Genomic DNA, 14,596 nt, shown 5'->3' with positions numbered 1-14,596 from the left:
TGTGCAATGTGTGAAAAATATATCAAAATGTATACTTCAACCATTTGGTAATTAACTACAATTATCCTAAGTTGAAAATATATAAAGGTATCTGAACAGTGGGGGAAAGCTATACGATAAAAGTGCAACTTTTTTATTTTTGCAATTTACTAATTTATTTATTTATTTATTAGTGTCTTTACTAAAACTCCTCTTCATTAAACAGTGAATTTCTATTCTACCACTTCTCCTCTTTCTTTCCTTTTTTAGGATATTAGTGAGCATTTGCTCCCCCTTGTAATTAGGGGTCCAATTAAAAGGATGTTTTTTATGGCAATTACACTGGAAAAACACTGTTGATGGCAGAGATAATGATCTTGATTATTCATGATATATCATTCGGGACGTACCGAGCAGGGTCTGAAATCCTTTGCTGCAGGGCATTCTTGCTTCATACAAGTGGAGGTAATTGTAATAAAGCAGATGTTTAATCATTGTTATTTTTATATAAGGCGTATTATAATGAGGTGCAGATTATCTGTGCATTAGCCCAAATTGAATTCATATCCTTTAACATTCAGTGTAATTGGCGTCTCCACTGAGTAAATGTAGCTCCCTGCAATTGTTTTAAAAGCTTGTGTCTTTTATTTCTTTCTACCTCTAAAGGATCCATTCATAGACTAATCCAAGATTGAGTATCTTAGAAATTCCCAATAAAAAAAAATAAAAAGTTAAAGATCTAATTCTCCAGAGTACTCGTTTCTGATTCAGCCATAACCAGATGTTCCTAACTAAAGCAATGCGTGAGAGTTCATTTTTCCATATAATATTTCTCAGTGCATTAGAATACACTTCATTACACAAAGTGCAACAAGATAGTACAATTAAACAGTGTGGTTCCATTATTACGCTCTCTGGAATTTTCTTCACTATAAAGAGAAGTTATCAGGGCAGTATTCTCAAAGATATTCATTTTTCATCTGAAGTATAATATATTAACAACGGAATAATCTGCCCAAATGTTTTTTACAACAAAATTTCAAAATAAAAAAATAAAAGTTCTCGACAAAGGCCTCATCTACAATCAAAAAGATTGTAAGCACTGTAGTGATGTTACCTTCATGTAAAACATACAAAATATAAAAATATGTAAAATAAAAAATATATAAAATAAAAGAATTATCTGTATAATATATTTTTTGGTGATCCCTCTGTATATTACAAATATTCATTCACATCTGGTTGTCTCTTTAGAAAAAGGGTTTGATAAATTGTCAACTATCCGCAAAGGCACAGAATAATTTAACCTCTCACTAACTTCACTTAACTCTTGAGATATGTTCCTCTGCTTGTGCTCAACAGACCCTAATGAATATCATAAGTACCAGACAGTAATAAATAAATTAATCTATTAATTCATAACCTCTGTGAGTCTGGAAGGCTGCGGAAATGAAGATGTTCTCAACGTGTACTTACACACCACCCAATGTAAAGAGTAATTTGATAGGAATCATTAAAGTGAAATTAGTCCTTGATTAATTGTCTCCCACGTGATTAATTAACCATAAAACCTTGCCGCTAGCAGGCTGCTGGTCGATCCGGTGTGTTTTTGTTATGACGGAAAATATCGCAAGCCAGGCTGAGAGGATATTTGTGAGCAAACGACCTCCCAGGAAGACTTCATCATGTAGACAGTGTTCATTCATCATGAGCCAAACGTCCTGACAGCTGGTCGTAAGAGGAGGTGGTTGACGAGCAGGGCTATGAAAACAGCTGCATCTCGCTGAAACACTATTGCCATAACTCTTACAATTTAGCACCGTGGCACTGCTAGCAATCTCTTACTCAAATAATGCTACGAGGGGAAAAAAGCTAGTTTTAGCTGGTGTTTCTGAGCGAACAAGTGCCCAAAACTAAACCACCAAGCTAGACCAGTCAGTGGAAACCAACCACCTTTATGGTGCAGTCACATTTATCATTGCTCTGTGAATTTTTGTGGACAAAATCCAGTCATTTCAATGGGATTCCATGCATTTAGGAATTCTACTTGAGGGCAAAAGATGTCCATGCAGATTTTGCAAAAGATTCCTGTTTGTCACACAAATTCACTGCATTAACCAACAGAAAGCTACTTGGTTTGAAAGTGACTCAGTGTAAGCTGCTACGCTATTGATAATCAACAATGGCCCTTTTTACTCACCAAATTTTGCAGCTTTAGGCTAGTATGAACTGTTTTTGTTAGCAAGTACCACAGCCAAGTAAAACAGATACTTTAGATTCCACAGAAAATCTACTGTGAACAAAGAAACTGGCTTGAAGATGACAATAAAATAGATTATTATGATGATCTGTACATACTATAACTCAGTGGCGGCTCCTGCCAATTCTCTCAGGGGAGGGGCAAATGTTTGCATGATTAATGAGGATTGGTCACCCATTTAATTGATAAATTAATGGCTAGTTAAAGATGTAAAGGAAACTGAAGTATTATAGTATTAATTAAAAATAAACTGACTCTAACAATCAATCTCTTGCTCTCCTTATGTTTCTATATGCGTGTTAACACAATTCAGTAGCAAATGAAGACAGAATGTGGTTTTCCAAAAAATGTTTTACTTCAATTTCAAATAATTGAAATAACATAAATCACTATTTACACAACTCACTTATATTACACTGCTCATTTTCAACATTACTCACTTATATTACACAGCTAATTTGTATTACATGCTCACTTATATCACATTACTAATTTATATTATATTGCTCCCTTACATTAACTTACACTGCTCACTAACATTACACTGCTCACTTACATCACATTGCACACTTATATTACAGTACCCCCTTACATTACACTGCTTACTTACATCACATTGCTCACTTATATTACATTACACCTGTAGTTGTCCATGCGATATCCGTCACGCTTTCGGGATGGAACAAAATGCAGGGGTAGCAGTATAAAGCGTTTGCTACTTCGCAGCCCGCTAGCTATTTTTTCCCCTCATACCACGTCCTCGAAAATCCCCATTTATACGACTTCCCGCCCTTTGTAGATACATGTTTGATGTTTAAATTTGGTGAAATTTGATGAAATTTAAAGAATTTGATGCCTATTTCCTTAATTGCCAATTTATCCTTATTGCTACGACGACTGAATGGTATTTCTTTCAATGACACGTTAGAATTAATCTGCGCTGAGGTAACGTTCGCCAAGATGTCGATCAAGTTCAACTGACAACTGAATTTGAGTTGGCTTAGCGGTCCTCGTCTCTCTCTGTTTTTTTCTTTTTCTTTTTTCACATTTGATAAAGATATTAAAGTAGTTTTTAATTTTTTCTTGTTGTTAAAATTCAAAATAGTTTTTAAATATTATTGGATGTCACCGTTCCCACCAATCCTTGCACAAGTTAAGGTTAAGCATGATGACGAAAGCACGTTAGTGCTAGCCCTCCCAGAACTCATAGAGATTGCATTGCAGTGCCTGCAGTTCGAAAAAAAAAAGATCTTTGTATGGAAGTCTATGAGAGCACTCGGGGCGATTCTCAGTCTGACAGAAATCGCCCAAAAAGGGGCGGTACTACACAAAACGCGACTCGACGCTGATTGGACTATTTAGAGGCAGAACAAACAGTGAAAGCTAGCGTAACACTGGTTGAATGTGAAAGAAAAAAAATCCCTCCCTTTCGCGCTTTGGTGGTGCGTCGCCCAATCGCCCTAATGGAGAAACCGCCCCTGCTATATCTATCAGAGAGCTTCTTAGGCCTCCAGATTGCTACATGAAATTGTTTCAAGGCAACAGTCAGGAAAACCTTTAACACCATTTTTTCTTAGAAATGCTTCCACCATATTGTGTGGGTCCATGTGCTGTTGTGTTTGTCACACACATTGACGTTGTTTACTTTCTTAGAGAGGACGGCAGCGCTTGCTGAATTGCCCTATAAACAGTGCGAATCAAAAATTTAAGTCAATTTAGCTCAAAGGAAATCATTTATGATTTTATAGGGAATTTGGACAGAATCACGGTTTTACGGCTGATCACTGAGTCGGCCAGCAATTCATTGAACGAGCCGTATAAAATCAATTCTGCAATGGATATTAATATCCAAAGTATAGTGAAAACACTATTTATTAGCACAGTAACACGATTGGCAGTTTAAGACATTAACTTGTAAGCACAAAACACAAGATACTTCTATTTTCAATATGAATAAGACTTTATTAGATCAATTTAAGACATATAAACTAGTCTAACACAGAAACACACGCACTCACACATTCACACACGTTGCAGGAAGAGAGAAAGTGAGGAAATAATGAGTTTAAGAGAATGAAAATGTGAAATCCCAAGTTTACAGCAATATGTGCAGTTGCATAGACCTGAACAACCATCAATCACTTAATTAACCCTCGCCTTGAGTTTCTCAATGAGGTTAAAATTTATATTAAATGCACCAGCTCAGCTAGAATCTGGAGGTACTTGCGTTGCCTGTGTAGGGGGGTTCCCTTTGTTGTTGTCCTTGCAGAAAAGGGGGTTTCCCGAGGTTGCTGATTGGCTGGAAGTTCAGTAGTCGTTGAAGTGATGTCTTCGGAAGCCAGTGGTTGGGTGTTGGCTGAAGATGCGGAGTTGTGGGCTGGTTGAAATTTTGAGGCGGTCACAAACTCGAGGTGAACTCAGAGACAAAACTTAACTCAGAACACGAAACTCTCAACGGAAAATAAAATAAATTAAAGTAGAAGAATAGAAGTAACAAGACTAGATGGTTTCCTTCTCATTGTGGCTAAGTAGCAGCGGGCGTGCAGGCCGAAGCATGCTGGAACAGCGCTCGAAGAACGCAAAAGTAATGGCAAAGAGCCATGACTAAAAGCAGTGGCTAAAAGCGATGACTAAAAAAGCATAATTTGATGGTGTCCTGAGTATTTAAACTGGGCTGTTGGACACATCCCAACTGGTGTTTGGACCAATTAGACACTGTCTTAGCTCGGGGTGTTAATGGAGGTGTCAGCGCAAGTTCTACTAGGAAGACTTAATGCTACGTCACATATTACAATTAGATCTAGCCAATCGGCACGCAACACAAGGGATATAAAAGCCCTCTACTGACCCTTCATTGTGTTTGCAGATACTGGAGCTGTCGTTTCCCTCCATCCTCCCCACCACCACCAGGTTGGCCCCGTCCATGCGGGGGTAGGCTCTGCCCTGCCTTCATCTTCGGCAGGAATAGCTGGAATCTACAATGTCTGATTCAAGCTACGGATGGGGCCTACGCCAAAATAATTATGTTCTTTGTATTGGTTTTTGTAAATAAATACTTTGGAGTTCTATGTTCACCTCCTGAGTCTTTCTGGTAGAACTAAATTTCTCCTCCCAATTCATAAATCATATGTTATCTTATCAGTCACATGGTCCTATCTAATTTCTATAACAAGAATATGATACATTTGACAAAGTATTGATTGATAGAAACGTTTAAAGCATGAATTTTCAAACTAATACTTACCCAACATGAATATAATCCTATAAACTATTCAATAGTTATACAAAATACACACACAATAAGTGATTAGAACATGATAGACAAATGTATGGGTCACATACATAATATGGAGTTATGCATAGAAATGATTAGTTGCTCATAAGTCCTTTTAGCGTCATGTAGGTGCATATATACATGGAAAGGCAGTCTGTGCCATTCTGTGGATGTAAGGATATGTTCTGTGAAGACTAGAGAGGTTAAAAGGTCTCCTAAGGAATCTCAGTCTGGTTCTTGTCCTCTAGGTGGGGGGAAGTCAATCCAAAGAGCTTGTGATCGTGATTACTGTCATGGATTTACATGTGATGGTCATGCTGTGCATCTCTTTGACCATCAATCTTGATTACTTGCCCCAAAATTGACAATCTCCTTTCTAAGTTGTTATGGTCAATGTGTTATTTTGTGTTAATGTTGAAAGCTGTTCTGTGAAAGAGTTGGTTAGTTAGGCTTGCTTCAGACTGGCTGGCGCTAGGATCTGATTAACGAACATCCTGTTGTCTCATCCTGGGCCCCTTTGTGGAATTTGTCTCTTTGGGTTGTTCAACACCAATCTGATTAAATTTTAAAGTGTCTGATTCACTCTGATACCCTACAGTATGATGATTTGTAAACAAATTATTCAAAAATTAAAGTAGAAGAATAGAAGTAACAAGACTAGATGGTTTCCTTCTCATTGTGGCTAAGTAGCAGCGGGCGTGCAGGCCGAAGCATGCTGGAACAGCGCTCGAAGAACGCAAAAGTAATGGCAAAGAGCCATGACTAAAAGCAGTGGCTAAAAGCGATGACTAAAAAAAGCATAATTTGATGGTGTCCTGAGTATTTAAACTGGGCTGTTGGACACATCCCAACTGGTGTTTGGACCAATTAGACACTGTCTTAGCTCGGGGTGTTAATGGAGGTGTCAGCGCAAGTTCTACTAGGAAGACTTAATGCTACGTCACATATTACAATTAGATCTAGCCAATCGGCACGCAACACAAGGGATATAAAAGCCCTCTACTGACCCTTCATTGTGTTTGCAGATACTGGAGCTGTCGTTTCCCTCCATCCTCCCCACCACCACCAGGTTGGCCCCGTCCATGCGGGGGTAGGCTCTGCCCTGCCTTCATCTTCGGCAGGAATAGCTGGAATCTACAATGTCTGATTCAAGCTACGGATGGGGCCTACGCCAAAATAATTATGTTCTTTGTATTGGTTTTTGTAAATAAATACTTTGGAGTTCTATGTTCACCTCCTGAGTCTTTCTGGTAGAACTAAATTTCTCCTCCCAATTCATAAATCATATGTTATCTTATCAGTCACATGGTCCTATCTAATTTCTATAACAAGAATATGATACATTTGACAAAGTATTGATTGATAGAAACGTTTAAAGCATGAATTTTCAAACTAATACTTACCCAACATGAATATAATCCTATAAACTATTCAATAGTTATACAAAATACACACACAATAAGTGATTAGAACATGATAGACAAATGTATGGGTCACATACATAATATGGAGTTATGCATAGAAATGATTAGTTGCTCATAAGTCCTTTTAGCGTCATGTAGGTGCATATATACATGGAAAGGCAGTCTGTGCCATTCTGTGGATGTAAGGATATGTTCTGTGAAGACTAGAGAGGTTAAAAGGTCTCCTAAGGAATCTCAGTCTGGTTCTTGTCCTCTAGGTGGGGGGAAGTCAATACAAAGAGCTTGTGATCGTGATTACTGTCATGGATTTACATGTGATGGTCATGCTGTGCATCTCTTTGACCATCAATCTTGATTACTTGCCCCAAAATTGACAATCTCCTTTCTAAGTTGTTATGGTCAATGTGTTATTTTGTGTTAATGTTGAAAGCTGTTCTGTGAAAGAGTTGGTTAGTTAGGCTTGCTTCAGACTGGCTGGCGCTAGGATCTGATTAACGAACATCCTGTTGTCTCATCCTGGGCCCCTTTGTGGAATTTGTCTCTTTGGGTTGTTCAACACCAATCTGATTAAATTTTAAAGTGTCTGATTCACTCTGATACCCTACAGTATGATGATTTGTAAACAAATTATTCAAATGAACCAGTTATTTTTAATGAGTCAGTCAAAATGATTCACGAATGCGTGGGTGAGTTTGCAGGTGAGCAGGAGATGTTTAAATCAGACTTACTCACTATAGTAGGAGAAAACAGTATGTAAAGTAAGTCTGAATTCATAGTATCCATAAAACAGTAGGCAAAAGCACTATTACGAGATTCCAAAGTGTGCATCCGATGGACACTTTACCATGAAGCCACAGGAGAGGATATTGACGCAGATACAGCAGCCTTTAAATATCAAATAATGGGGATATTAAGAATTCAATGCATCTGAATTCCATTACAACTGAAACGTTCAAGGCCCAGAAAGGTAGTATGGACATTGTTAAAATGAACGATGCCCTTACTACCTTTCTGGGCCTTGAACATGGTAGTTGCATTGCTATCAATGGAGGGTCAGAAAGCTCTCGGATTTCTTTAAAGGGGGGGTGTAATGCTGTTTCATGCATTCAGAGTTGTTTATACTGTTAAAGAGTTGGATTCTCATGCTAAGCATGGACAAAGTTTAAAAAAATAATTTGGACATATGACGGAGTATTTCTGTGACAAAAATCGTACTTCCGGGTTAGTACAAGTTTCGGAAAGTTTTTTCGATCATGGCTCTTCATGACGTAGACGAGGGTGGAACTCCTTATATGGGCATTTCTCCCGGAAAAGCGCGCCCGCGCATGCATCGACCAGAGTGAGAGCAAGATCGCGCCCATCAACACACTTCATCCGGCGGCAGCGCTGCACGGGACTTGCTCGGGAAGAATGTTTCCAATCCAAAGAAGCGTGTTTTTGGTTGTAAGGGAAAGATAACTTTGTTCAGCTTCCTAAAGAACCCAGCGTTATGTAAACAGTGGATACAGTTTGTTTTTCCGGGGCAGCAACAGAGTTTCACAAGTGTGTTTGTTGACGAATGTTTTATAAACAAGGCCCAGTTCGACGCTGGATTTGCACATCGTTTGATACTGAAAGATGGAGCAGTCCCAGCTATAAAAGATCCCGGTCATGATTCAGAACTGCAGATGGTAAGTGAAACGGCATCAGATGTCTGTTTTGTTGGCATTCGGCGCCCAAATGCTCGTCACTCTTTAGCTCCGCCCACGGCGCACCTCCAGGAGCTCGGGTTTTTCCGAAGAGAATCGTAAAACTGTATCTTTCTTTTATAAATATGATTTACTTTTTGGAGATATGAAGGATGCAGTACTACTCTAGGTACTCAAGATTAACATGAGATTGGGTGAAATATCTTATTTTGTGTTCCGAAGATGAACTTATGGGTTTGGAATGACATGAGGATGAGTAATTAATCATAAAATTTTCATTTTTGCGTGAACTAACCAAATACACTTTTTAACATTTACAAAATAAGTTATTTATCAAATGTAATACCTACTCAGAAATTTTACGATTTGGGACGCAGCTAATGAATTGTTCAAATCTGCCTCTACAAATGATGCCCTCATGGAATCATGAGTCAAATTTCAGGTATGTCCATTTTGAATTTTGAAATAAACAATAAACTGTTACTTTGATATATCTACAACAACCTATTACCTGTAATATAAAACCTAAGGTTACCAGACAACAACCTAAAACCTTGACCATATCACAACTCACAGGCGAGTTCAAGACAGTTTTTGAGAATTATTTTGACTGATTCATTTAAAAAAAGAACCAGTTGTTAAGAATCATGTGCCTATTAATCTGATGACACCGCTTGTTTTGGTTGTTTTGGCAAATGTATTTACCAACATTTTGCTACAAACGTTTACCACAAATATGCTACTGTTTTCCTCAAAGTTATATACTGTAGCTATATGCATATGCTTTTTTAACAGTTGCAAAATAAGGTTTTCATCAATTGGAGTATACCTATTCAGACAGGATGCAATTTTGGATGCAGCAAGTGAACTGTTCAAAGCCATCAGTACCTAAATGAGCTGTGAGTCAGTTTTTGGTTACGATCATTTGCCACAAATGAGCCACTAATTGTTTTCCACAAAGGTAATTTACATTCTAAGTCTGTTTACCAGAATATATATTTTTGCAGTGGTTGTTAAATATGAGATATGTCTATTCAAAGCAGTTAATATAAATCTAAATGCTTTATAAACCAACACCGCAGGACCCCCACACAAGTGTCCATCTGTTTGCCTGTGTTATAAGGCAGATGCCTCTCACCCTAAGCCCTTTCTCCTCTTTCTGGGGTCCGTTCCTCATACACAGGTGCTCTTTTAATCAGTGTGATGTACCAGTGATCACACACTCTTGTTTTCCCAGCGTCCACTTGTGCAAGTATAGTCATCCATCCCGGCAACAGACCGGTGGCTAACCAGGGCGTGCTGGGTCTCAGACTTGATGAAATCAGACAGGATGCAAATGTCTCCCAGCAGGTATGGAAAAATCACACTGTGAGAGTCGTGGGTCGGGTTCAATATTAGCTCAGTACACCAGGGTGCGTCACAGATGCACGGGGATCTCTTTAACAGTCCCGTGTAAGACAAGGTTAATTGTGCACAGAATGCACTGACACGTTCAAAATGCATTCAGGCTACATTTCAGCAGCTGTGTTTCATATATATATATATATATATATATATACATATATACATATTTGCATTTACATTTATTCATTTAGCAGATGCTTTTATCCAAAGTGATTGGGGAATACATCAAGAGATTGATCTTAAAGAGGCAAACAGACACAGGAAGTGCTCGTCATACCAAGTTTCATGCATTGTTCAAGTAAGTACAAGCTAGACAAAGATGAAAGAAAAGAGAAAAATATTGTATTTTTTTTAGGATGAAGTCAAATAGTGATGAAAGAGGTGTGTATATAATATACAGTGGGTATATATATATATATATATATATATATATATAGGAGCTGCATCATTTAAGACATTATTCACTGAAATTCTGTAGTTTTCCTCAAATATTATTCACTTTTGTGCATCTTTAAACATAGAAAGTTGTAAAACGACATAGAGAACACAAGAGAGAGATCCAAAAGAGACACAAGAACAATGGCATTTTATACCATCAATGCCAAAGCTGCTGTTTGTGCCAAATACAAAATACTATACCAATCAAAAGTTCGGGTTCAGTAAGATTTTATTTTAATTCATTTGATTTTATTTTGTTTTATTTCGATCTCTATCTTTATTTGGGGGGGGGGGGTGAATAAATCACTGTTTAGCAACTATTTTACTAACTATTATATCTTTAGCAACTTCAGCTTTTCCATCACAGGAATAAATTACATTTTAAAACATATTAAAATAAAATATATAATAATAATAATATTTCACAATATTAATGTTTTTCTGCATTTCTGAAATGTGGCCTTGGTGAGCTTAATAGACCTTTTCAACTTAAGATAATATATTGTTACAGACAATTTCTCAGGATTCAACAAAGTTGAAATATCCCAGTGGAGGAAAAAAACTGCTTTAGTTACCAATAAATTAGAAACATAGATCTATTAGACGTATCTTCCATAACACTTGCTCAAATATTTCATTATAGTAAAGCACAATGCAGGAAACATCAAAAATCATTTTAATTAACTAAATGACTGCACACTTTCTGCCCATTGATGACGGCTTGGGGACTGAATTTTTGAGCAGCAGACAGACGCAGGAACACGGCTCCAGGTGAGCGGAGCAAAGCTAATGAGAAAGAAAAACGTGCAGGACAAGACAACTATTGAAACTGTGTTCAGATGATGTTTCATTGGATTGATATTTGAAACCTCTGAGCGAACAGAATCGAGACTGACACTGATCTGAAAGCATTTCAGGAAGAATCAGTTCAAAATGAACAGGCTACTTATGTTGCCTCAAAGATGACAAGAAATGGTTGTTGTGTTCATGTTTGTGGGGTCAGTGTGAACATAACAATTTTGTGTCCCAACATCTAATTCCAAGTCTTGAATGTTTAAACTGCTGGTGTTTGTTAGGGAGTGTGAAGAAACTCTAACACTCCAAGTGTGAGTAAAAAATGGCCTAGGCGAGTAAACTAAATGGAGTTATTGGCCAATTTTTAAGGAAGCGCAACATCACAGTATCAAAATAATGATCTAGGCTTTGTTAATGAAAGCAATGTAAGGAAATCAAAGAGAACAAGCAACAAACCAGCATCTCATAAAAACATTTACCTCCATGGAAAATGTATACCATTTAGTAATATTATAATTAATATTATAAATATTATTTATTAATATTAGTTTTTTTTTTGTTTTGTTCTGTTTTGTTTTGTCTCAAACATGATGGTGTGAATAACAGCATCGCTCTTCACGGTTTAATGCAAATGTAACATAATGGTAATACAGCTAAATTACTAAATGAAATGAAAAACACAAGCACAGAGATTTTCAATTACAATTGTCAATGTTTTTAAGTTATTCAATTAATCTACAACACTTTATTCATCATTTATTGATCAATTTATATTTTTCCACAATGGTCATCTAGTCAAAATAGTAACAAAAAAAATAAAAAATAAAAATTTTTAATCTATGGAAAACATTTTAGGACATAAAAAGTCATTAGTATGCCATGAAAAGTCAACATTATGATATACTCAGTCAAATATGAGATTTTAAAAAATAGGATGAAATTATAAGATCATAAGAATGACATTATTTCTACTTTATTATCCCATTATACATTATTCCAATTATTATTCTTTATGTCTTTATGTTTATATCAATTATTATTATATATCAATTTAATCTCATAAATGACTTGTGATAACATTTCAACAGATTTTGAAATGTTTGGTCATGCGTTGCATCCTACATTGTTTTTTTTTTTTTTTAAGTATTTATGTCTGAGAAAAAGAAACATCTCTGGGCTGTTCTGTTCGATTTCTTTGTGCTTTGTCTAGCTATTTTTGAACACATGAACATGTCTAACGCAAAGGTTCCAACTGAGAAACATTTGAAAGCAACATAATTATACAGGCCTTCCTTAAAACCTAAAGTCAACTAGTCTTTCAGGCAAGCCCCTGACTAGTCAATTTTGAGAACACATAGTTCCTAATAGCGTGTTACTCTGCCTGTGTGTATTTTATTTTTTGCGTCAGTCATTGTGAATGACCTTGAAGCAAAGAGGACATACGGGAAGGATAGAAATGATGATGGTTGGTGGTTCCCATGTGGAGTCAGTGTCATTAATGCCCCAGAACCTCACTGCTGGAAACACACACACACACACACACACACACATGCATGAGCGTGCATACAAACCCCTACTGCAGCACCTCCTCTCAAGATTGGAGCCGACGGGAAGCCATGTCATTTTACCAACTTAAATGAGGCAACTAGGGCTATTTCAAATCCATAGTGAGAGAGTGAGAAAGACAGAGAGAGAGACACTTGTAGACTGCCCAAGTAGACTTTTTTTATAGAAAGAGACAGTTGGTGGGTTAAATGGACATGGCTGGAGTGAAAATGGAGAGATGTGTTAGGTCTCTTTAGGGGCATTGAAAGTGCCCTATGGGCTCAACTAGTTTAATGTTGCCATTTATGGTTGTTAAGAGATAAAAAATAAAAGATGATATGGATCATATTCTCACTCGAGAATTCTGTTTGAGAGTCTCAATAAAACTGTGTTGCTTTCCTTGGATTTCTTAAATCTCTTGAATTGTGCAAGTTTTAACTCTCATTGTGTTCAATTTCAAATGAATGCTGTTCTTTTGAACTTTCATCAAAGAATCAAAGAAATGTATCAGTTTCCACAAAAATATTAAGTAGTAACTGTTTTCTACATTAGTAATAATAAGAAATGTCAAATCAGCATATTGGAATGATTTCTGAATAATCATGTGACACTGAAAACTGGAGTAATGATGCTAAAAATTCAGCTTTGTCAATAAAAAATAAATAAATAAAACAGTTTAAAATATATTAAAATAACAAACAGTTATTTTGAAAAGTGCAGTATTTCTCAATTTTACTGTTATTACTATATATTTGAGCATAAAAGTCTTCATTCAAAAACATAAAATAAAATCTGACCCAAACTACATATACATAAAACATAACGATCTACCTTTAACGTAAATAAAACATATACAAGGTAAAAGTATAAAACATATAAAAGTAGTGTGTGTGTGTGTGTGTGTGTGTGTGTGTGTGTGTGTAATCCATGACATTTCAATCTGTATCAGCTGTTCACAGCACACAGACTCTTGCACATAATGGAGCTACACTGAAGTCTGTCCCCTAAGTCTTCCTTCAAAGCACCTTTGGGGTCTGTCTTATACAGTTTAGTAGACTGTAGATCACAGTTTACAGAGATTATATATATATATATATATATACTGTATATATATTTGATGTTTGAACAGTGGCAGCCTAGTGATTTTAGCTTTGAACAGCTCAGGCTATGTATGAGTATGTTTGTTTCAGATCTTCTTAGGTTAAGTTAGTTTGGTCTGTACATTTTTATGCTATAAAAACTTATTCAATTTCCTAACCATTGAGCAATAATAGTGATTCTCCTCTTAGTCAAAGTGGACTCTATTGCTCTATTTTTTATATATATTTGGCTGTGGTAACAAAACATTTTGAGTCAAGAACCTGAGCTGTAAATGTTGTATGATTAATCAGTATATTTAATATATAAATATATTGTTCATTTTAATGGTTATCAAAGCTTTTATAACTAGATGGTGTAATTGCAGCATTCACCAGCAGGGTGAAAATGGTAAATTGCGCTATTCACAATCCATCACAATCCAAACCTTGACCTTAGCAAACACCACTAATGAATGGCTCATGGTGCTGAACTTCATGTGATAAATAGATTTTGTTTTGTTGATGCTCAAATACCACACAATTAAAATTAACCATATTAGGTCACCTCTAAAGCAGTGCAATATAACAGGCTGTACTGTTACACTGTCACGCTTTCTCAGAACAATGGTGTCACTGAAACACAAATTCAAGAACACATGCTCATCGTCACACACAAACACATATGCACACATTTTGCTTCAGCCATGCAA

The 14,596-nt window shown here is 36.5% G+C and overlaps 1 long non-coding RNA gene across 1 annotated transcript; it reads left to right on the top strand.

The window, feature by feature from the left end:
• The first annotated feature begins 3,131 nt into the window (after positions 1 to 3,131).
• LOC107586909 (uncharacterized) lies at positions 3,132 to 10,700 on the top strand. The gene is made up of 3 exons (XR_001609406.1): positions 3,132 to 3,493; positions 9,534 to 9,539; positions 10,690 to 10,700. It is a non-coding gene; the product is annotated as an uncharacterized lncRNA (long non-coding RNA).
• The last annotated feature ends 3,896 nt before the right edge of the window (positions 10,701 to 14,596 follow it).

The sequence above is a fragment of the Sinocyclocheilus grahami genome, unplaced genomic scaffold, assembly GCF_001515645.1.
Source record: "Sinocyclocheilus grahami isolate Dianchi unplaced genomic scaffold, SAMN03320097.WGS_v1.1 scaffold86.1, whole genome shotgun sequence".
Lineage (NCBI taxonomy): Eukaryota > Metazoa > Chordata > Actinopteri > Cypriniformes > Cyprinidae > Sinocyclocheilus > Sinocyclocheilus grahami.
This window is presented reverse-complemented; position numbering and strand designations above follow the sequence as displayed.